General features: G+C 39.0%; 1 long non-coding RNA gene across 1 annotated transcript; it reads right to left on the bottom strand.

Annotated features, from left to right (window-relative positions):
• Positions 1–9,258: 9,258 nt before the first annotated feature.
• LOC147752097 (uncharacterized) lies at positions 9,259–22,178 on the bottom strand. The gene is made up of 4 exons (XR_015315029.1): positions 21,882–22,178; positions 11,544–11,828; positions 9,900–10,072; positions 9,259–9,552 (listed from the first exon to the last, which is right to left on the bottom strand). It is a non-coding gene; the product is annotated as an uncharacterized LOC147752097 (long non-coding RNA).
• Positions 22,179–25,290: the final 3,112 nt, after the last annotated feature.

A 25,290-nucleotide genomic window follows, 5' to 3' on the forward strand; every position in this document is an offset into this window, starting at 1 on the left:
GTTTTTTACGAACGAACTGTATACAAAGACCTATCGTTTCGCGGATGTCGATAAGCCGCAACGACTTAACGTGTTTCCTTCACGACATGATGAACCACTGTAATGCCTTACATTAACGTTTACTGTAATCATGGCGCTTTGCTTTGCTACATCAGCCTTTTTTTTCTATACAATCATTACAAACATGTCTCAAACAGACAGACTTTTTACCCGCGGAATTCATTACACATACACGCAAACGATTTCCATTAGTACCACAAGAGCACCACCGCGAATACCTGTGCATATTTTTAAAAAGCCATTTTGAATTTCGGTTGCCTCTAAGAATAAAACTGCTAAGTGGCTTTTAGAATTTACTTACCAAACGATATTGCCTCTTCTAAAAAAAAACGACTTCAGTATACTACTGGACCTGGCAAGGTAAATACGGGCGATTTAAAACGACGCATCGATGGCTGTACAGAACTAATTGTTCGATAATTTTTGATTCTTGAAAATTTTTCGCTGGTCTGGATTTTTCTGCCTGTCACTTCAACTCACTGGTCGTCGTCTCATTAAGTTCGGGTATTTTTTTTCTTAATTCTTAAATTTTTCCTTTAATTCATTTTCTCCGCTGCCGTAATCGCTGGCCGTCCTTCTTCCGACGCCTGCAAACTGATTGCTGGAAAGCGTTCAAAAGAAATAATGTTTCCGGTCTGTGCAATCGCGTCGCAATCACCCCTTGACGGTCCTTCCAGACAGTCCATTGAGCGACTTCCTTAGTACTTTTTCTCCTTAGCACTGCGTTTTACAACCAATCCAGCATGAATAGAATGGCAAGCCTGTTTATATTGAAACCAGCTTTATCGGCAGCACAAAAGAAATGCACATGAGGGGGCAACGGCCAGCGAAATGGGGAGCTCGACGTCTCCGTGCTTTGACTATATTTCTGACGTGACCTTAGCGAAGGCCTACTTAAGGCAATCAATTCTCAGGTCATTAATCTACGTGACGGTCCATATCAGAACGAATAATTTGATCAGACTAGAATTTCAGAAGAAAATTCAGACAGAAAAAATTAAGCTCTTACTACATTTGATGTTATATTTCTCCTGTGAAGAGTTACCTTTCCGTGAAAGAATTGATATGAAAAGACCTATGTTGTTTAAAGTTGCCTTTATAGGACGTTTACCTCAACCTCATTGTGGGCATACCACAAACTTGACGCTGACGAAGAGTCTGAGAGAACGCTGAAACCTAATATTGGAACTGATCGATATTGTCGAAACGGGCTCTGGTCTATTATTGGATCTATGCGAGGACCTCGTTTCAACACGGTACGTATGACTCACTGGCAGGATTTCCAGCGTTACTCTTTACGAAAACTTTGAGACGAACTCGAAGACAAGCAAGCTCTGAGAACCTAACGACTGAGAAATCATATTTAAGAAGTGTTATTATCGTAAAAGACAACGAAACTATAACCAAAAGATACCGTACACAGATTACTAGACACCGTCGCCTTAAGTTAAACAAATTTCGTTACAACAAGTTGATTTCAAAAAAAAAAAATTATACCGACTACCTGCCGTGATATGACAGACAAAACGTGATGTTTGTCGATTTTTCGCTCGCATGTCGCCTATCGATTATAATACTTTTTTCCTTTACACTTCACATCATAATAACATAAGTTTTGTAGCAGTTGTAGACTGCAATCTAGTTTTAACAGTAATAATAACAAAATAACAATTGAAGTATCTCAACCAAACAGACATTCACTGTTTAGCGAATGCTGTACAAAACAAGCATAATTTCGAAATCTTACAACGTTCAAATTGCTAGAATGTTCCAATGGGTGGATATGGCAGAAACCACAGAACGGCTATGAAAGGTGAACTGGAGAACAATCACGATTAAACAAACTATAGTTAATCCGTACCCCAGCCACGTTTTCTGCTTGGTTAAGCGTAACAGTTACTAATCAGATGAATCAGAATAGTGGTTACTGGGAGCAAAGCCGACGCGTATTTTTGGTGTCTGATAAGGAAATTCTTACGGATTCCGTCGACAGATGACGACAGCCAGATATACTTGTGCGTCTTAAAATATGATGTTCTGTATAAAAAAAAAAAGCAGCTTTCTATGCAAAAGTAATGTTTAATCTGTCGATGAGAGACCGCCAGCTGCTTCCTTAGTGATCCAACGGTTTGATAGCTGTTCCTTATCATTAGCGGTCCGAAGCATCTCGAAGCTCAACACCCGAAGCTTTGATATTGGTTTTCGTTACCTTTACTATACTAAAGGGTATATTGAGGACACAGACTTAAAATAATACAGATGTTTGTTTCTTATCTGTAACCTAGATTAACTAATATTACGCACAGAATTTACAGCCGCGGGATTATCTACAAGTTGTTTATAAAGAAACTACGAATGGGTCTACATCGACGACTGCGTGATGTAATTCTCTGATTGTTGTTTCGTGAAAATTTTCAGACAACAATCACAGTACGGCAAAATCTTGATAGGAAAATACTGACATTCAATATAAACTTATTTATGGTTCGGATTAGGTATGGTCACATCAGAGATGTATTTAGATTACTAAAATATAATATCAGAGTTTGACAAATCAACCTTCCTTTGGCTTCTTTCTAGATAAGCATATGTTCAATTTCGTCCTGACCTGCTCGCAAAAAATATGCTTTCACCTTATCATTTTCATAATGACTACCTTTCCAGCGTTCTCCGTTGTTCACCATCTACTTAACTCGTTGACAGGCCCCCGCGCACATATGTACTGTGTTTATGGTCGTACATCTGTTCTGTCGCGCACCTAGCTAGCCGTAATGTATATACACTCCCCCTTCTTCCTTCCTTTTTCCCTTCATCCATCTCTCTCTCTTTCTACGCATTTCACGAAGAATGTCTTCAGCCTCACACCGAATTCTAGGCACGTCGACACACTCGCCGGACTCACACTTACTGCTACAGCGGCTTCTGCTGCTGCTGCTGCTAAAACTATTGTCTGGCCTTCGTGGGATAACTATGTTCTTGCCCCCTGACGCAGGCTAACTTCACGCGTTGACGTATAAAAGTTTTTCGGCAGCGTACGTTGTTTGTCCCCACGGCCGATCGAGTCGATGAGCATGTTTAACGAAGAGCGTTTGCTTGCAAAAGCTTGCACAGCAATGTCAGGTTCGGCTGCTGTAACTACGGTGAGTTGTGCCATTATATGTATAAGTACATAGTGTGTAATTAACTGTTTCACAATCGAAACTATATAAATAAAACAGCTGACCACGAGAGCGCATGCGTGAACTCTAAAAAAGTAGATCGTACGAAGTGCGCGACCTGCTGAAGGTCTGTAGTAGTATTTAGGGTCGGTAGTGCTAGTAAACAACACTTTGCGTATGACACTAAAGATACTCAGGTCGATGTAGATTTGGAATTTAACCTGCAGGCTCATAAAATAAGGCAACATGTGGCAGATCCTATTGAATGCGACTTACTAGAGAAAAAAGCTTTTTGACACCAACGACTCTTAAGACCCTATTCACCTAGACGCCGAAATACAAAAAAAAGTATTGATTATTTTCCATTTCTACACAGATTTTACACAGATCTTTAAATTATAAGCATTTTTTTCCCGAATATTTTCTGGTTTCTGTTGACAGTAGCACTTTTGAAAAGCGCATTCATAAAGGCATCCAAGACAACTTCTGATCCCTAAATGCACGAAGCACATAAACAACGACGACTGTCCGGGCAGCTCGTTATGCGTCGAGGGAAGACCAATTACGCCTTGAAGCTGGTCATGTCGTTTACACCGAGATAATCTTTTGTTTTTTTTATTGACATTCGTGTTTTCATTCTTTTTTCGTTGTTCCACCTTAAACGTTCTGTTGTCCATACAATATTCGAACAATGTAATGTAACGTACACGGTTTGATACAAAGACTGAAATAAAATTTACGGCAACTTTCTATCTACCTCCAAGCACGTGACTCGCACACTCTTTCGTCTCGCGTCTTTCAATATTTCATAATAATATGTCGAGACTGCGAGCAACAGCTTGACCATAAAAGCTTTGTACGCTCCACACGATTTCCGCAGACTCTAAACATTGCATCTATTCATATACTATATGCTCTTGGCTCGCTGTGACTGTTCAGCGGCGTTCGCGGCTCTCGTCAATGGTAACTAGTAGCCATAATACAACGATGTACCACACGCCGTGCAAGCTCGAAATAGCTACGAGGCTGGTAGAAAACATTTATATTCCCGAGTCGCCTAGTGGACCTTCTGCTAGGCTGGAGTGCTTCGATGGCCAAACAAAAATAGTCACAAGGACGACGACGCACATACAATAAGCTGATAGCTTGCTCCCAAAATGAACAAGTAGGGACGCAAGGCGAAACTCTAGTGAATAGCCCACATCGGCTACTTTGATCGGTTGGTTATCGTTTACACTGTGACGGAATGATAGAAGAAGAAATGTTAGTACCAGAACATTTTGCATATAGCCAGCCAGGTTATCAATGACCATTCTACATGTGGGTGTTTACCCGGCGATTCTTAGCGTGTTCACCTCCTAATGGATATAGGAGCAACCTGTCACTCTGCCAGATTGTGTTGCGTGGTTGCGTGAGGGTCTGTCAAAAATTTAGCGTTCTATACACCACTTCCCGTTCAACTTGCCAGATCCCGTTCTTATGCTCTAGCGTATTTGCCCTAACGGGTGATACCGTAATCGTCCTATTTTCTTCGATTGAAACTTATATGACACTCTTGCACAATGGTTAAATACATACAACTAACTGCAATACGCTAATGATTACGTAGTTATGCTGAACATTGCCGATCCTAAATTCTCTTATAAAATGCGATAGCTAAAAATACCACGGAGAAGAAAGAGCGTTTTCGTCGTCCACCTGAATACCGACAGTCTGACCAGGTTCAGAGTAAGCAAAACCTATCCGTTGGATTCTCTCCCATTGGCCATAACTATTTAGAGAATGTTTGGAAACAAAAAATCTCTAACAAGAGTTCTGAAATGAATGAAAGCTGTACATCAAAGGCAGAAAATCTCATTCAAATAGCTGTCCCTTTTTTCCTGTTGACGTCATTGGCCTGATATAGTTTTTCTTATTTCACACGGTTGCAATTGTCCGTGCCGACGCGACGGAGGCCTGGTATAGCAGATGTATGTGTAACTGAAGAAAGAATGTTTCCATGGTACCGAAAAAATATTTGATTCGTGCGATAAGTGTCCCTTTCTTTGGACCTGCCGTGCAATGTATGCTATTGGCAGGACGCGGACCAGCCTGGTTAGATGAATCAGGAAGCCTTGAAATGCGTGATACAAGTGTAGCACGGCGAAATATGTATTACGAAGTTTGTACCGTAATGTGAATCGGTTTCAAGCTATGCTTTCACTCCATCGTGTCCTGCCGCACCCTACTTAAAGATCGTCATATTTTTCCCCGTAAAATGCTCGGCCGGATTCTCAATAGAGCAGCCCTCGCTGCATCAACTGGAGCACTCTGGCATAATTTCAACGTAAACGAACTTCGATCAGTACGATAACGTTCAGTCTTCTTGGTCAGTCGTAATTACCAATGAACGATAGAACAACGAAAGCATAAAAAAGTGAAGGCTTACAGGCAGACGAAATGTACGAAATACAGTGGCTTATGGGACACGAGCTTCTAAACCCTTTCAATGGATAATACGGCTATCTGTGAGGGGTTTCAAAATATAGTTATGTTCTTGCGTAATGTTTGCATTTTATTATTTACTAATAACACTAATTCGAAGAACTTACGGACTACAAAATGCAACTGTTTTATAGAGCTAAAAATGTATATATATATATATATATACTGCTCTCGTGGATTGTCTGCAAAGGAATAGTTTTCTGAAATCACGATAAGTGTTCTTCGCTTAAACAAGTAGCGTTGCAAATTACAGTCAAACATCCCCAAAGGCATGACTCACTGTACTCAATGAAAGCGTTCTTCTATACATGGCTGAGGTGACACTATGGTATACGACAACCATAGGAATTCTAGATACGAGCATTTAAATACTATATGATAAAGAACCAAATGTGTTTTAGAAATTGATTTAGTCAGTTAGTAAATACGGTCCCATAAAGCTGAGTTTAAACATCAACAATGTTTGAAAAATGCGCATATCCAACATGCATATACACGTAAAACAACTGAGCTTTATCCCTTTAACACATGACCGAAGTCCTCAAAACCTCATACACACGCTCCAGATGATTAAAGTACGTATACACGGCTGTAATATATGGCGTCTCAAAGGATTTTCTAGTCAGCACCGCACGCAAGATACGTCATCCCCTAAATGCGCCTTCTTACGTATAATATCGATTACACTAACATAGCCTTGATTCCATGAAATTCCTGCGCTGCTGCATTAAGACCCAACCGGCTCCTATCAGATTGAACGACGCCTGCCTTGCCGCCAAAAGGACGCTCGAATACTACGCTGGAAGAGATTCTTAATCACGAGTGCGACAAATTCGTAATTAACATTAGTTCAGTCCCACAAGCGTGGCTCTGGAAATGCGTGTTTTGTAGGTGAAAATGGGGTAAGAGCGTGATCATCAACAGGACTTCCCACGCTGTCCGTTGGACGTGTAGTTTTTGACGTGTAGCTTTTGCTTTGTCGTCGCTGGCTTAGTTAAAGCTATTGCGTATATGCCAGTACACGTATTTCCAGCGAACGAAATAACCAATTGTTCATTACGATCAAATCAGGTTCCGACGTACCAATATGCCAGACCGTCTGTCTGTATGTAGTGTGTAATTTTAGTTTCAGTGAACATATAATTTTACGCAATTATTGTTTCGTTGCATTATCCATTTATCTTTGCCTTCGTGTCTGCAAGGTATATTATGCATTTCTCAAAGACGAATATTATTTAGAAATTATATATACATCTGTATGCTTTGTTAAGCGGAACGTCTTTTAGGTCGAACAATCGTCAGACACAGAGCAGTAAAGGTCTTTAGTAACACTCCGTTAGGGGGACGTTTGCATACTTAGTCTTAGTACGAAATACGTTTTGCCTAATTATAATCAATATGCAAAGGTTGCTTCGGGAGTAGTACAGACGCTGGCAATTTCCCAGCCGATTTACGATAGTTTAACAGAAACTGGCAGTGAAAAGATCAAATAGACTGTTTAGATAGAGAGTTTTTCATTGTTGGTAAATAAGTTTTTTTTACAAGTTCAACGATCGCTTCGCACTCCTTTGTTTCAGCAGAAATGTGCCGAGTAAAGCGTATACCATTTACCTTTGTTTTGGAACGCTACGTTTTTGTTTGCGGAATCCAATCGTATATAAAGAGCAGTTATTTTATCGCTTACTGCTACTAATTATAGGTTGTTATGCTTTTAGCTAAGGACTTAAATAGGTGCATATAAGCGACGAATAGCACTTACCAAGCCAATTCTCTATATAAATAAGCTTCATTATATATTCCACATAAGTGGCTACAGTACCCGGTGCTACCGCTTCTGATTATCGCAGTGGAAACCCGACACGTACCTTATACAAAAATCCCGCAAAAAAACAACAAATCATTTGATGGCTTTGACCCAATAGAGGGTCCTAACCCTATACGAGGCCCAGCCTAACTTCGATCTCGGCTATTTTGATAACATTTTCTCGCTTCAGTACGTTTCAGGACATGGGGTTAGTCGGCGTCGGTGGCCGCCTTTCCACTCTTTCTTTGACAGTAAGTAATAAGTAAGTTGTACAGTGTACAACTTGCTTGGGTGAAATAAAGGCTACGGATAGCGATTGCCGAGTTAATTGCCTGCGCTGTAAATAATGCAATTGTGCCTTGGAACACTCCGGTAATTTTGGCAAAAATAATGATTTTACGATTCGGTCTTAGAATTCTAAGAAAGGTAGAATACCAAATAAAGTGATAAACATCACCGCTAGCTCACGCTTGTAATGCTTCATCAATTAAAATGTACAATATTTCTGTTACAATTAAACTATAGTACTTAAAGGTGAACTTTTCCAATCATATCATACAACATGGGCCGTCTTATTTTCTCTTAAAAATAACCGACCTTGTCAACCATCAGATATCCTCCGACAGGGGTCATACGTAGCGGTAGCAGTATAACTATGATGAGACTATTTTGTATCGGTTCTCTAGCCAGAAAGCGATATTTTAGATGCTGAAACGTGTTAAATACCGAAGTGAGGGGTGCAATTTGGTCCGAGTGGCTTAACGTACGAACTTAGTACTAGTCACTTAAGTTAGCGGGAATTCTTGCTACGAATAAAAAAAACACTAATTGCAAACTTAATTGTACGATTTTTATGCCTGCTTTTATAGATTCAATTTAAGCGCAGGTTTAGTTTCCAAGGTATATTCTATTTAAGAACACTGGCTCACGCTCACTGGATTTACTTTAGGTGCTTGCCAGAGTAGCTTAGGGCTTTAAACAACGCTTTCTGACAACAGCACTCACAAGAATCATACCTCAAGCTGTCCTCGACTTTGGCCAGTACGTTCTCAATAGGCTTACTTTTACAGTTACTCTAGGCACATTTTTTTGCGGATGTTAGCTAGATGTTTCATAGGCGAAAGCATGTCGATTTAACTGTGTTTCGTAGCCTTTCCCAATGTTACCAAGCTGTTTCCTGAAGGAAAAGTCCCTGACAGTATCGTAGTAGTTAATTAAAGGCGAGATATAAACAGGCAGAACTAAGCATGCATTAACAAAATTGATGTAATTATGTTGTTGGCAAAATGGTATCCGGAAAGCCTGGCTTGAGCAAGTCCTCGGAGACCACTCGGAGAGGAAGTAGTCAGCTTCTTGAGCGAGGTAAGGTTTTTTTATTCATATACCAGTAAAGGTTATCCTTCATTTTGGCTCTTAGTCGAGCTGAGGCTTATGGATATCTTGCGTATATAAAAGAGCGTATAATGTCGATCTTCGCTGCGTAAATGCATGATATATTAAGTTGTGGAGGCCGCTTGAGGCAAGCGCCAGAATGTCATAAGAAAATGCTGATACGAGTAGAGCGCACGCTACCGATTGTGCTATAAATACTAAATTAATTTCGAAAGCTGTAAAATATGCTTGAGTTACTCTAGGACATCATCTACTAGAATAGGTCATAGTACCCGTTGACGCATTTTGAGCCGAGTAACGTTTGTGGCTTGTACGAAAATTCAGCAGAAATAATGTATATATAAAATAATTATGCGCTGATCATCGACTGCACCGTTATATTTGCAGGCAGTGAAATAAATGGGTGTTTATATCAAGTACGGAAATAATAATCCAGAAACGGTAACTGGCTATGGGCTATTTCGTAGACCGGGATGTATTGATCCCTTGTAGTGCGGCTTCAACGCAGAGTCTTCGGAAGATGTATTTTGCGATCGGTTACGCTATCAGAATAGGTATTCATACTAGACTCTGTTATGTACACCTACTTCGTCCAATGAGTTCCCATTATCGTGCAATATTATCAACGTACGTAATACAGCGCCTCCATTGTTGCTGGTTATTATATGAAGAAAGGCAGAAAAAAGCACAGTGAACAAACACCCTGTAAGCGACATCATTATAGGTATAACCTAAGATCTAGGAAATGTATTTTATTTTTTAAAAAAAATTATTATATTTAGAATATTTTAATACTTATCTATACTGTCAGTGGCCAATCATTCTACTCGTAAAACAAATCTTCAAGAAATTAGAAAAACGTTTACATCAGAAGGCACGTCTATGTGGCATATTATCTACATTAGATCCAGTAGCTATTCAGTTTCGTAAAGGGATAAAAGATAATAATGAAAACTCTTGCAAAATTCTCTAACACAAATCGGTTCATGCTCATTAGGTACCTCTTTTTAGTAAGTCCTGACGCCGGGATTTTTATTAAACTTGTATGTATCCAGGATAAACCATCGGTCAAGCCTATCTGGCTTAATCCGACAAAGGCGTGCATGCCGCATGTCCACGTGTCGCGGAATTACGCTTTGTTACGGCACAGAAACTAAAAGCCATGTTCTGCTTACTGCAAAGTCAACGAAACCGAAAGACGCGTAAAAGATTGTTATACTGTATTTTATAATGAGTACTTGGCCAAATCACTTTCTACTAAAGCTTGCGGAAATGCGTTATGCTCTGGGAGATTAATTGACTCTGAATTGAAGTACTAAAGCGCCCTGCACCGGCCCAAGCTGGAGCATATTGGCGCCTGCATTGGAAACTTGCTCTCTCCACAAGGCAACTGCTTCGAACGCCGGCATTTACTTCTAGCGAGCATTGGGGTAAGACTGCAAACATATTGGTACGTCGCATCAACACTTGCTGTGAATGATCCGCTAGTTGAATAACTATTGGAAAACGTAACTTGCGCCCGGAAGGAACGATTACGTTGCCGTCTAAGGCTCAGTGGCATAGAGAACAATTCTACTGACCCAATAAGCTCGTCTTATGACCAGTATACGAAGCTAAACTACTTCTTAAACTGTACTATATGTTCGAATAGAACAAGTTTAAAAGTTTCATTTTTCATGGACGTAGACCTCTCTTTTAGTAATCGGTTCGTTTGGACAACAGCCGTGTATTACCACCGCATGTGAGAGAATATGCATAGATTCAACGGATGCGTACGTTCACACGAATACCTCCGTAACAAACGACAACAGCAGGGAAACGTATCGGATAAAATCTATAGCGTATTTGGCTGCCTCTGCTTTGATTTCCTTTGTGTCTGTATATTAAGCTTTCAAATTCAGAGAACTGTAGGGTAAATAGGACCCTTGGTCTTTTGTTCGAGCACAAAGACGAGCACTGAGCTTTTGATTAAATGACAAACAAATGGCAAATTGTCCCAGAGCATTTTGAGACTCAATGTAAACACAGTGAGTTTTTTAATCTAGACAGTTTGCCTCTTGTTGAAGTTAAAGCAAGCTACGCTAACGAATAAATTTACGTTAACGATAAGTTACTTCCACCAAGCGACAGTGGCAAATTCGATATCGTTTTTTGTTAGAAAGGCGAAGTATCAGCATTTTGAGCCGATCCTCGTAGCGCTGTCGCCAAAAATGTTTTTGGTCGAATTATGTGTGACCCTCGCAATTTCCATTGCACTCTCTACTTGTAGTATGTTTCAAATCGATGTATATATAGTGGCATCTTTGCTGAGACTTTTCGGATCTTACACATTATTGACACAGCTGGTTCAGAACAATATTCGTCTGTATTTTTGCTGTTGGATTTTGAAAGTTTCGGAGATCTGTGATGTACATACGTCACCAGCGGCTGATGGTGCCTAGGGTCAGACTCACTAAACTCTGATTTCCTCCATTTTACAAGAAGTCACGCCAGGCCCCTTTGAGCTTGACATTTATCTACTGTGTTTAAGTCGACTGAATTTCTAATTTCCACTATAGCATACATACTGAACACAATGAGATGAATAGCATTTGATCTAGCAATGACGTGAAATCAAGATAAACCTTTTACAGATATTCACTCACCATGAGAACGGCCGCTTCGCGAAGGTCTTGGATGCTAGTCTAGTAAACGCTTTTTTCCAGGCCCATCTGTCAGGATAGACTTTGCGGTCATCCCGAAGGCGGAAAAAAGTGTGGTCATCGTGAATGTGGGCGATATACGGCAAAGACGGAAATTACTCCACTTTGCTGAGGATGGGTTTTTCTCTCAGTTGTTACTCCCAATGCACTCATTGGTATTCAGCCGCACAGTGGCCTAATTCTGGACCAAGGCGTGCCAAGGAACGATTCGAAAGGGCCATGAACGCGCTGAAAGAAAGAATCGCTTTTTCTTCTTAAAGAGCAATCCAACATTGGCGTGATTATATTCAAAAATTTAATGCAGTAGTCTTAAGCCGTCACAAAGTGATTTAGAGTATTTTGATTGTCGTCGTTAAGGTTGTTTCTCTGGAATTGGTTAGACCACATTCATTGGATCTTGCTTTTGTTCGTCTTTTTTGTGCGTTACATGGCCACTGTTGGAAATCCAGAGGCACCTAAGATGCGTTCCCCTTGGTCTACTACTCCATCCGAGCGTCCGTAATGTACTAGGTAGGATCAGAATTTCAAATAGAATTATGCGAATTCGGAATCGCTCGTGATAAAATTCACATACAAAATATCTGCCCACTTTTACGCATGAGTTGAAATATTTCCCTTTGTTCCTGAGCATAATTTGGCGCTGTTTACATCGTATACTTTCATTGTTGCTTATGTGTACAACCATTTCTGACACAATCAAATATTGCCATCTGGCCACGGTTCACGCTGTTCAGGTACAGCCAAAATCGTTATGCCGTCAATTAGTCGTAAGAACACCACCGCATGGAGTTGACAGATCCGAAAAACAGAAGTAGTGCACAAAGGCGTTTGGTACGGTGTGATCTAAACCTTATATGTCCTGCATGGCGCTGAAGTAAGTGGGAGTATAGTTAGCACATATATAACCAACTGGCCTACATGCTCTGGCTGCATATATTTGTCTCCTTGTTCTTCTGTTAAAGTGCTAATAGCCTAGATAGGGTGAGTTAGTCGCTAGGAAAAACAATCGAGAAGCATGGGCCTGGAGGGAACGTCGTCCAAACTAAACGAATAAGTAGTGTGGCTCGAAAACTTCCATTAAGGCCGGTTAGCGTAATTCCTATGGCTTGTGTAGCCTTGAACGTGAATTAGACTAGGTGCTGATGACGGCTGGGAACGATTTGCGTGCTTCTGATACCAGTTTCATTAAATGGCAGTTTTTAACATGAAAAAAATTTATGGTTGTAGCTTAAAAGTTTCGCTTAGTGATTGCAGAAATCACTGAAAGCCTGCCTGTCTCTGGTGATATTCAAAATAGGTATTAGTGCAAAAATCGCGCAACGGTAAATTTCTAGTTGCTCCGTGTAAATTAGCAGCCCATACTATATATCTTGCAGGACAAGCGGCTTAGCTATCAACGCTACCTTCAGCGAGCGTATGTAATACGTGTGGATTTCATTAAAATACATTTCGAAAAAACTGTTTGTGCGCGTTTAACCGGCTAGGAAAGGCCAAGCGCAGACAAAAAGCAACGTCATCGTCATGTAGGGGAGGGGGGGGGGGAGTAAGGCCACATGAGCCAAAATTTGCCTGGAACCATTGTTCGAGACGAGAAAAATGATGCTAGTAGATTTGTCGAAGGCTCTCTTATCAAGTGGCCTAGATGGGCTCACCACTTTGCTCCTCAGAATAGTTGAAGACATCTATGCTGTTGGCCTATACAGCTTTACAATGTGGGGTTAAGTGGGTTAGAGATGGTTATATGGACCATCATTAATCTTGTATTAGTAAGTTTGAATCCATGATCATGACCATATATGAGGTGGTGTATATATCAACAACATTGTTATGCCACCAAAGCTGTCGAAGTGCGACATCATGAGTGTAAACATATGATGCCTCAGCTCAATTTGACATATATACGAATCTGAGTTGTACTCTGAGACTTCTTCCGAGGTCTACGTGAAATTAGGCCTCGACCGTATCTGGTTTCATATTCAGTGGCTGATATAGTTTTACCTCATCCCAACTTGTTCGGTGATCACGTAATATAATTCAATATACTGATTTCGACATAACGTAACTTACTTTCAATTTGCCTTTGAAAATGTAGCTTTAGAACAGATAAAGCTGTGGTTTAAAAAAAAAAATTCGTCTAACAAAAGTATTTTGAAAGTTCCGAAGGTTTGATAATATTGAAACTTTGAATTGCATTGAATATGAATTTCCATAATTTTATCTTTCTCCACACAGCGGCTGAACGCGAAACTTGCGTAACAACTTACGGTGAACGGAGCGGCGAAGCTCTTAGCTCAGAAGCTTTATCTGAATATCCACCAGCTCGCTTTCTAATCGTTCCCTATTTTGAAATATTTTAGTACCTGACCCAAATTGAAGTAATAGCACCATCTGAAATAACTCTTTTGAAATTAAAATTTCAATGCGTTTATACAATTGAGTCACATGTATCAACACCCTTCGACTTATATAGGAACTGTTACTACATGCAGAATTAAGATTCTGTTTTTGTTTCCATTCGTTATTGCTAGATGAAACAAAGAACATATTCAGATTATGCGTTTAATTAATTCATATTTAGATCGTACGTTATTTTTCTTCGCAACACAAGAATTGGTTGGGTTTCGATCTGAAAATTATGTATATAAAAGCTATAAAGCCTAACTGTAAACAAGGTTATATATCTACAAGGCAGTAATAGAAGGCAACAAGTGACAGTAGTAGAACGTTATCTAAGTATTTTTTACACTACCACATGACCAAAATAACGCCCTACGAACAAAACAAGCGATGACATGACGACGTCTTTTACGTGGCGGCGTTTAAACGCGATATCCGAATACGTTTAGATTTGGGAGTCTAGGAATTTTCTGTTGTAGGATTAGGCCGTTTCTGGAACCAATCTGGTTACCTTAGTATCAACTACGTTTCACTTCAGCTGTGCACATCTAACAAATAGGGTTAACTTAGACCGATGTTTTTTTCGATTTTGACTGGACGCAAGGCCATCGTATCGAGTGTTGTTCACAGACGCATACAACATTTATTAAGAACGGAAGCGAGCCAAAACAAGCCTGCCTCAAGTTAATCTATTGGTCTGCGCTTGAAAAAGTTACCAATTCAGACCATTTGTTTCTCTCGTAGTCACATTAGACAAGGCCCGGGCTTGGGCCTTTCATAAATAATCTTTACTACATACTTTATCCATATAAGCTTAATTATGTAATAGATAGAAGCATATATTTAGATAAATAAAGATTTGTTGTAATTTTGAAACTGAAATAAAATAACTTTTGGGTCCTTTTTTGTGATCTTCTGATTTGTCCGAATTCGGTTTGGTAGAAAAAAATTCTTGTATGGTGTGTTCCTTATCGTCAGAAATGATTACCCCTATCTGTATCAAGAACCTTCTCTATTTTTTTTTTTTGAAATAACTGTGAACACATGGTTTGCCATGCCAAAAACACTGTCATACCACGTGTTTAATTTGCGACATGATCGTTGTTTCCTGGTAGATTTATGCAAGGTTTGTATGACATATTATGCCACTATTGTAATATGCCGTTACATAGCATAAATGAAGAATTGATCGATGTCCGCATCAGTGTTTTATGGCTCGCGTTGAATAAAATGGGGACGGAAAAATGTGGAAGAGAATATACCTAAGGCTATGAATGGTAGATATGGGGATCAAAGGCGTCCACGAGCCTGTGTAGGCGCAACTGGTCACGTTTCGCGGCAAGTATGCTATCAAGTGCTTTATCTTACATTATTAGACAATTTGTACTGCGCGGTGCTTGACGGGATCTTCTCGAAAAAAAACTCGAATGCTACATTCATGAGTACATGGTTTAAGTTATCGTACTTCAATTGGTCACCTCAACCATACAAATTACCAAAAATAAGTGCAATAACATATAGATGTAACACCATATATTTCCCAGAAGAAGAAAACTTATTTTATTGTAGAGCGCTTTTATTCAAGGAGTGCCATTAATGCTTTTTTACAGTATTAGTAGGTGGAAACCGGTCAGAGTGAGAGGATCCGCATGGAGTAACATGAACAGGAGAGCTTCGTCATAGGACCTAGTATAAACCTTTTTTTTTTAATGAACAAACGAGATCTTTCAGGGCAATCACAGACATCAGACCTTGAAAAATCGTTTTTTCTTGCTTACTCATAACTACACTTGTAGGTCGCTTAGACGTTATTTGCCATAGGATTCCCTTCATTTTCTGTGTAGTGCGTATTCAGTTCTAATAAGACAAGCTATTGTTCTTTCTGATATTTAGTAAAGCGGTATATGAAAGACTATTTATTTATATAACATTCAAATCAAATATACTCTGACGCCAAAAAACACATTAAACAAGACGAGATCTTCTGAGAAGTACTTTTTACCAGCGCAAAAGCCCTTGCCACGGTTTCAAGAGCAATATCAGTAATTATATACTTACATAGTTAGCCGTATGGATTCGCTCAAGTTTTAGTACTGTACAAGTATCAATGGATACCAAGAGATGCCCTTGTTCATTACGACGTTTCGACGCAAACAATGAGCGTCGTGGTTGCAGATGCAGCAATTTTTGTCCCACACGTAGGAAAATATAGCATGCGGGCGTTACCCAAAGCAAAACCGCCGACCACATGAAATTTTTTAGACTTGATCACATCAACCTGCTAAACTCGTCATTGTCGTTTGTTCTTTATCGCCGACTGGGACGACAAGATGGTCCAAGCTACCAATAAGAGCCTGAGGCAGCTTAGCCGTGTCGTCATCGAACTGCTTGCCTTACCCTTCCCTATTTTCCGAAAAGTCCGCCGTCGTTCCCACCAGCAGGACACAAAGGCAGAGGCCCACAGCGACTCGGCAACAGCAGCAGGAGTAAAAGAAAAAGGAAGGTCCGAGTCGGGGACCCATCATCTACATCGTCCGTTGACTGTCTTCTTTTCCGTATCTAGGTCCCTTGCCTGCTTGTTACTTTCTCGTGTGGAAGTTCTACTGCTGTCAGTCTCGACTCCTGCCTCGCCCGCTGCGAAAACAGCCGGAGGCTATTCCATTCCCAGCGGGGATCAGAAGCCCGAAATAGTAGCGACAATGGTAGGTGCGGTGGCGCTCTCTAAGGGACAAGAAGTATAGTGGTTCGGGGTCTACTTCTAGAACAGTGATGGTGGAGGCGGCAGTAGCAGTAGCAGCAAGCGATGTTGCCAGCCGACGCTGCTGCAGATGGAATGAAAATGCACCAAATAGCGGCCAACATAGCTCAAATAGGCAGAGGGAAACGAACCGTTGTAACAGGTAACCATATCTCTAATGTACTCAGTTACTATATCTACAACCGTTCTTGAATGGGATTGGTTGAGCCAGTACGAGTAAATAAGTAAAATGGCTAGACGTAAATAGGTATATTGAGACGCGATAGTCTTGTTTTGAATAGGAAGCCGGCGACATGTTGGGTCGCGAAACGTTTCCCTGGCGAAAAAGTTACTCGGTGAAATTATTATTATCGTACACAAGTAAAGTGCAAGAACTACAGTCTTTTGTGAGTAGTCAATTTTGCACGTGCTTTAATGCAGTGAGGTCAAGGTGAACCTGCTAAAGGTAGCGATGATTATTAGATGAAGTCAAGCGAAAGAAATAAATCAATTGATCAAAAATCTCGAATACTGATTTACATATATTGATCGATAAGATCTGTGGATCTGGCTAGCGCTAACTAATAGGATGAAAAACTATGATCGTAAGTTAAGGTACGAATAAAGTAACATTCCCTTGTATGTTGATGGACAGCCTCTGCGACAATACTGATTCAATTTTGTGCGGAGCGGTTTGCTGTTATGAAGCTTACTTGCTGGAATCATACATCGCTGGAAACCGATATTTCAAATATTCATATCTCTTTCTTGACGCTCTTTACCAATCAGTCCGGCGCCATATGTCGTATACTTGGAGTGCAAACACGGCTATTTATTGTTACTCAATCGATTTTTCCGCCATCAACGAGCTAATCCTGAGTGCTGTCATACTCGCGTCCGCTCGGTCGCGTCCTATCGACCTTCGTATCGTCCTTTTCGTGCAAACAGACGTAGTGTTAGACCACAATCAACACTTATTTTTAAGGAGAGGTTTGCCAAATAAAACAGCATTGCCTGTTTTTGAAAAAAAAAAACGGTCTGTCCTTTATCTCAGTTCGTTTGCAATTAACGTGCCTTTCTGAAATAGTTAGCCCTTCAGCAGACGCCGCAACAGTCGTTTCCAGGCTTTTGCTAAAACGTTATGGAACGTAGGAAACGACCCAGCTTGCTTGCGCCATTGTAGAACCAAAGTAGGATGGACGCGTTAAGCGGATGTAGAGGTTGCCTAGTCTGATTGCCTATGTGATAGGGCAAGACGCTAATAAGGCAAAAAGCACTATCCGCTGTAGTGCGAATGAATAGAACAAGTATAGGCAGATATATCTCTTTTGTCCGTCTTGTTTTCTGGGCAGGCTATGTGTATATACAGCACGCGTTTCTATTGGCCTCGTACAAAGGTTTCTTTTTTTCGAATGAGAAACAAGGCATCTCTTCGAGGTGCTGGAAGAAACATAGACATCGTGCACTACATACAATTCAGATAACATCGATTACGAAAAATTCACCCGAAAGACACTCGTCCATTTTTATTGGTTAACCTTATGAGCTTATATGTTACTAATGTATTGTAGATACATTAGCCACACACAAGCCGTAAATAGCAAGATTCAAGAAGATTTCTTACATAAACTCATAATAAATTCTATAAATTGTAAAGATCTTACAAAGTTTTTTCAGCTAAACTGAGTATAAAATAATTGTATGGTTAAGAAAAAGAAACATAACATTTCTATCACAAGCATTTACTCGAGATAATGTCTACTTTCTACACCGTATATATCTTAGTTAGCGGAGACTTATATCAAGCCACTTCTCCATCTGAAGCAGTACGCACATATATGGTATAGTGGGTAGTGAAAAGTGAAATGTATATCACTTATCTTCCTTACGTAACTTTTAAATGATCATGGAAGTAAACTGCTATCATCCGCACCTCGTCGTCCCGGAAGAGTTTCGCCAAGTGTTTCCACCATCGTACAATAGTGGTAAAATTTAAAAAAAAAAAGTTGGATAAGTTATTTGAAAATTACAACGAGAAGTTCCGTGTCTGCCATAGAACTTTTCGGTGAATCATTTCCTCGACGTGAAATGGGTTGGACATTAGAGTGACGTTTAAAAATACGTGATAATTTGCGGCGATTGGATGACAGTCTACGGTTGTGATTTTGTAGCCTTAGTAACAATATTTGCGTGCGACCGAAAAGCACAGAAATTATTGTCAAATTAAAGTTATGTAACGATGGGCAGCATGTTAAGTTATGCTTGTTTATATAGCCATTAAAGACTCCAATAGAGTACATACAACGTTCCTTGATATACTGAATGTAATATACTATACTGAATACGTGCATTTCTTTTCTATGATGTCAGGTTTGAAGGTGTCAGTTAATTTTTAGACATCCATTTTGTTATTTAAGTCGTTTTATTATATATTCACTTAAACATAAGGGAACGCGATCAATGCCAGTTTAAAAAAAGACTAATGATTCCTTTCTAATGTAACTACGGTAATCCTCATGCCGTGCACGCAGGTACATTTGAAATATAAAGTATGTACTGGCTAGCGGTTACAAGATTCCTCCAAACGAAGAAACAAGACTTTTCGTATACACGAAAATATCAAGACACAAATCGTAGAAAGGTGACTAGGGGCATAAGGCACATGAAAAGCCAATTTCTGCGAGGCATCGATCGTCAGAGAGACCTATAGTTATCCAGTTGTCGATCATACGAACGCGATGACCTTTCAATGCTTTGTCATAGAAGTGCGTTTCCGTTGTGACTACCCACTATAATATTATAATGCGTACTTTAACGTTAAATCTGATAAACATCTCTGATTATTATATTATATGAGATCTGAGAATAAATACAATAAATGTGATTTAACCCAAAATGTTGTTCTACTTACAAAACTTACTAAGTTTTTTAATCAGCCGCCGTTCAGAAATTCTACCTAACTTCTACAATTGACGTTCGATCCAATTTCAAAAATTAAATATTATGTCCGACGCACTAGAACGAGTTCACCGTGTGCCTTCATTTGACCTACCGCCTATTCTTAACGATCCTGGCACAAGCGGTGCCTTCAAAAAAAAAAAGCTCTTTTGCGCTTTAACGCCCTAATGAATAAATCGACAAGATAAAAAGCAGGATCAAGTTATACCAGGAATCAATGTATCTCGTGTTGGACTTTGAAATACGGATGCATCCATTGTTATGATTATGTCTTACACAAACGTTTTGTATCTCCTCTATGACTGCGAGGAAAATAGCGTTTAACTATTACCGATGATTTAAGTTTGCCCTTATATATATATGAGGGCATAATATATATATGATGAAAAATGTTTGTTACTGAATTTCCTGAACGAGCTCGAGGTACTTTTTCAGACTTTTGTTGCTGATTTGTACCTAAATAATGCTTAATAGAGAAGAATACTTATGGATGTACAGTTTTGATGATCGCAATCAATAAATAAGTAAAAATAAAGTGTGCGCTAATGATTCTCGACTGACGTCAATCAACCGATTTCCCTCAACAACGTTTTTGCTTAATCTGAAAGGGTGATTATTATTTGTGTCTCTCGAATATTGTTCAAGCTCAGACGACTTCTTATACAAGGCATATTTCCACAAAGAAGAACATTTTTGCTGATGTTACTTTCACGGGGCTTTCCGGATCCGAGGAAGAAGAATTTTAGGAGAAATCGTATCCTTCAGAAGTGAGATGAGCAAAATTAAGATGGTGAACTGCGAGCAAAAACTTAGAATAAAAACTTAGAAAACCATCCCTGAGAAACGTGTTTACCACAGTGGCCTAAAATCGTAATAATAACTGAAGTTCAGATCAGGAAGTCCATGTCTGTTATCACGCGGAATGCCCCACCCAAGCTGACAAATACCATTTTATAATATAATTAGATTTCATTGTATAACTGTCCTAATTAATAACATTCTGAGTTTACCCAAATACTAACTTACATTTGAATGTAAGTGTACAAATGAATTTCATAGGCAACATACTCCTCACATCTTCCACCATAGGCAGGCCCGCATTCAGCCTTGTACGATACGAAAGATGACGATACTAGATTACACATGCCAATGGAATATGGGGCTGACCGTCATGTATGTTTTCTGATAAAATTAAGAATAAAAATAGACAAAAAAGAGCCCTATGCATAAATCTGTACGGGCACTCGAGCTCAGCTGCGTCAGAGCGTAGTGGGGTGTATATGGTACCAATATAGGCGAAACAGATTCTGCTACGGTCAATTTCTATTTAGTTCTATATTCAATTCTATTTAGTGCCGTCATTGATTCATTCGGATGTCTAGGAAAATAAATCTAGAATAGAATAAATAATAACAACAGTGTTAATAATAGTCATGATTATAAACGGCTATTATAAACATTATATGTCTTTCTCAAAATGAAAAAAAAAAGTATTTCATAGTGATTCTTTTCGTCTTTTTTAGTAAACTCTTTCTTTTCGTTCCCGATATAAAATATAAATATAGTAGCAAATAGCTTGAAGGCAATCAAATATTTCACTTGGGCATATCTGTGAAATATATCTATAAACATCGACATAAAAATAACATGTTGACGTTAGCTTTTGCTGCTATTTGACATACAGATCTACTTAAAATTGTCCGAAAATAATTAGCTCCCCTTCAAGTGGCCATGCTGAGGTGCTTCAATCTTTCGGGGATCGATCCGCTTACTGATTTTCTAAGCTTAACTACGCCATCGCATGCTAAAAGTATCGACTAGAGCAACCGCTGGCCAAATCCGCTCTAAGAAGGTTATTCTATCTGCTGTTTGTGTGTTCAACATAAGAAAGAACGACTCTCCATTTAGGAGATTGAGCTCGAGCCTTCCGAGAAACTGTTTACGTCATGTTGACATCTACGAGTAGTAACCATCAGGTTTGATCCATTGATAGATTATGGTATCAACGCTTCGCTGATGAAATGTAAAAAAAGATGTCTACAGGCTTTTTGCCGTGGCTTTTCCTTCGTCATGGTGGGCATGGTCCACTTCAATATTGAATATATTGATCTTGATTGACTCATTTTGACCTTCTTTATTATTAATCAAAGATAAGTTTAGATAATTGAAGCGGGCATTTAAATACATACGTTATTGGTGACCAGTCGCGCTGAATTTCCGAGGGCAGATGAGCAACAGAGATTCTTCCTCTATAGACTCGAAATTCACTCGAAACAACCAAATCAACATAGAATCATAAACTGTTATAAAAAATGTTCTTATAGGCGGCCTTGTCGAAGACTTATTTAGAAAGTTTGCCAAAAACATCGCTTATTAACACAAGTTGTTCAGTTTTTACTGTGACGCCGGTACGTGTATACGTCGGCCAACACGGATGGCACTTAACTGTAGTTAGCGCCAAGTTTAATCGAATGCTCTAGGATAGTTTGCCGTCACCTGTGGCAGCGACGATTCATTTCCTTATACCCTGAGTAATTCTATATCGTTTTACATTACTCATAAGATTCCGCCTATCAAGGATAGATAATAGCAGGACAAAAATCTCTTGCCTTCACTGGCGAATGACAGTAGACGCGCTCGCTTTGAGCCCGACCTTAGCCTTTGTCCGCTATTGCAAGCGCTATTCATACAAGACAGAGCGGGAATTGCGTGTCTTCTGACTTCTCAGATAACGGCGCAAAGATTCTTCGAGATATATATAATATAATATCATGAATGAAACAGCGTGTCGAGGAAGTAATGGCTGTGTTTTTACTCCCAATAGAAGATAACTTGTCCGCTTATGTTTCATGCTTATTCGATAATGTTTTACTAGGTATAGTAATGAGGAATTATTATGCAGCAGAAGTAATTCCATTGAACTCGTTAATGGTTATTTACTCGTGGCTGTATGATGCTCGCTACATTAAGTCTTTACTATACACTAAGCATATATTTAGTACTTTTCACATCTATATGTGAGCAGCAACAATTCGTACTTGCCCTCTTCGAAGGCACACAATATGTCGTAAGGACGAAGTAACCCTGTAGACCTTGATTTAACGAAAAGACGTCCTGCTTCTTCAACAAAGGTCTAATCTGAATGTACGTTATTTAGGCGGCTACCGTTAAAACTCAAGGAAATGAATTCTTACTCGAGGTAACGAAAACTTGCCCTCGCAGTAACGAGTCGCTCGTCAGCTTACCTCTGTTTCCAGGACCAATTTTATCGATTAAGCTCATGTACTTTGTGTGGCATAGATTTAACCGTCAAGACGCAATCTAATTCAAAAATAAATTTAATTTATTCACGTTGTTGGATTGTCACACTGAAGACGTTTGAGTGATTTTAAACAACAGTGAAGGAAATCATATAATTAAAAAGATACCTGTTAAGTATATTCATTGCAAATTGAATTTAAATTTTGCTAATTGACTAATTATAAAGACATTCTCTAGCATTTTAGGATAAATAAATATGATAAAATATATAATAATAATAAGAAGAAGAAGATAAAATGTAAGAAGTCGTTTTTTTGCCAAATTCGTTGCAGACTATATATTTGCATATATACTGTTAAAATTCTCTACTTTTGGCATGATTTGGCACAAATCAAAATTCGGAGGCTAGTTCCGATCGGGCTGGTTTTTCTCTGGAGTATTATAGAAAAAATGGGAACCTATATGGTATGTCACCTGAATTGAATTAAGGAGATTTTAAGGTTACATGTCTTATAATTCGGTAAAACACTGAGACATTTTGGATGTACCTTTAACGTAAAAAATGTCCGTACTGCCTGTCAAAACTTCTAAAGGAGAAAAAAACTATGCATATCCGCTAAGTACATTCCTCTAGTGCGCTTTCACTACGAAAAACCGCTTTAGCTTTTAAAGAAAACATAAAAAATATTAGGAAATTGAAAAAGTGAGGCTATATAGCGCAGATAATATATAAATCACTGGCTCTCTATCAAGAGAACGCTGATTTTAAGTTCAGATACTATTAATTTTTTTTACAATTTGCGATATGCACGGGGATCAGAAATGTAATGCAATTAATATTAATAAATTCTCTCTTTGTTAAAATTTCGAATAGTAGAACTATATGGGACAAGTGGATATTTTCCCTTCTGTCATCGAACCTTTGCTGAATGATGAGGAAGAAGGGATAAGCGGTTCTTTTTTTCGCAACGCAATCTAAATTACAGTAAGGAAATAAAAAAAAAAAATGAAAGCAAGTTACGTTTTATAAAGTCACTATACTGAATTATAGAACATACAGATTTTGGGGGTCACTTGGGCTAGGATGTGGCGAGGCTACATGGGCCATTGCATTTCAAGCGTATATCAAACCGGATGCTGTCGATGCTAATTCTACAAAGAAATAGAAAGAAAAAAAAAAAAACACGTGGCTTCAATGTACAATTCAGATTATTAGAAATGCATGTGTGTACATATTTCAAACTGTACCACATCTCATTGGTGTAAAGCATCATTTTGAGGAAACAGTATCGTCGATTCATACATTAGATGAAAAATGATCACAACGATCGACCATATCTTGTCGTGTATGGTTTTTTAAAACGGAATCATACGATGTTTAGTAAGATCAAAATGGCTTTGGAAAAGGGTACGCATACACCTACTGTTCCTCTTTAGCTTTCGAACATCGTAAATGCACTTACATTTATGGCGCACGAAGGAACTTCGTGTAGACTTACTTATAGTAAGTTCTTCCGTAAGACCTTTCTAATTTTGCGATAATAATAATACGTTTCTCTATCCTGCGTCATAAGAGCATATAACTGTACCTAGTGTTAACGGCATAGGTGTATTCAATTGAGTTTGTCCTAATGAGAGGAACTGCACTGAAATATACTGGTAGGTTTTTCTCTTAAAAATAAATTAAAAAAAAAATAGCGTTAGGTAAACCGATGTGAAATTTAGATCTGATCGTTAAATTAATAAGGCTAGATATGCATCCATCGATTCCTGTACTGAAAACGTTGTCTCCCTGGAACTCGCGAGCGAAATTTCAGGAAGCGAAACATTCAGGAAGTAGCACATTTAAAAGCAATTAGAAGTAATGCTATGATAGGGGAGTAAAGGTTAAAGTACCTTAGTCTGTATGAAAAAGCGAATCGATAGGACATGTAGATAGATCCTAGCCCTAGAAGGTACGCTCGTAAAATAAAAGTACGCTATAAGTAAAAAAAAAAAAAAAAAAAGAGGAATTAAAATGTGTTTTCTATTTCTATATTAAAATATATCCTATTATAAACTAGTTTCCATCGAGTCTTATACAAATCGATCATCACCAATGGGTAGTACAACGCATCGACTCGCACCGATGGTCGTCGTTCATTCCTTTCCCAAAATGTTTTACAGCAATAGCAAAGCTGACATTTCAAAAGTATGTTTTTAGGAAAACGTTTCATTGTATTAAAAAAAAAAATACTGATTGGTGCAAAATATGGTGAACAATGAAAAACATTCATATCGCTTTATAAAATCATTGCACGTTTTTCATGAGCCGAATGTAAAAACAACACAGCGCGC

The sequence above is a fragment of the Varroa jacobsoni genome, unplaced genomic scaffold, assembly GCF_002532875.2.
Source record: "Varroa jacobsoni isolate VJ856 unplaced genomic scaffold, vjacob_1.0 contig00059, whole genome shotgun sequence".
Classification (NCBI taxonomy): domain Eukaryota; kingdom Metazoa; phylum Arthropoda; class Arachnida; order Mesostigmata; family Varroidae; genus Varroa; species Varroa jacobsoni.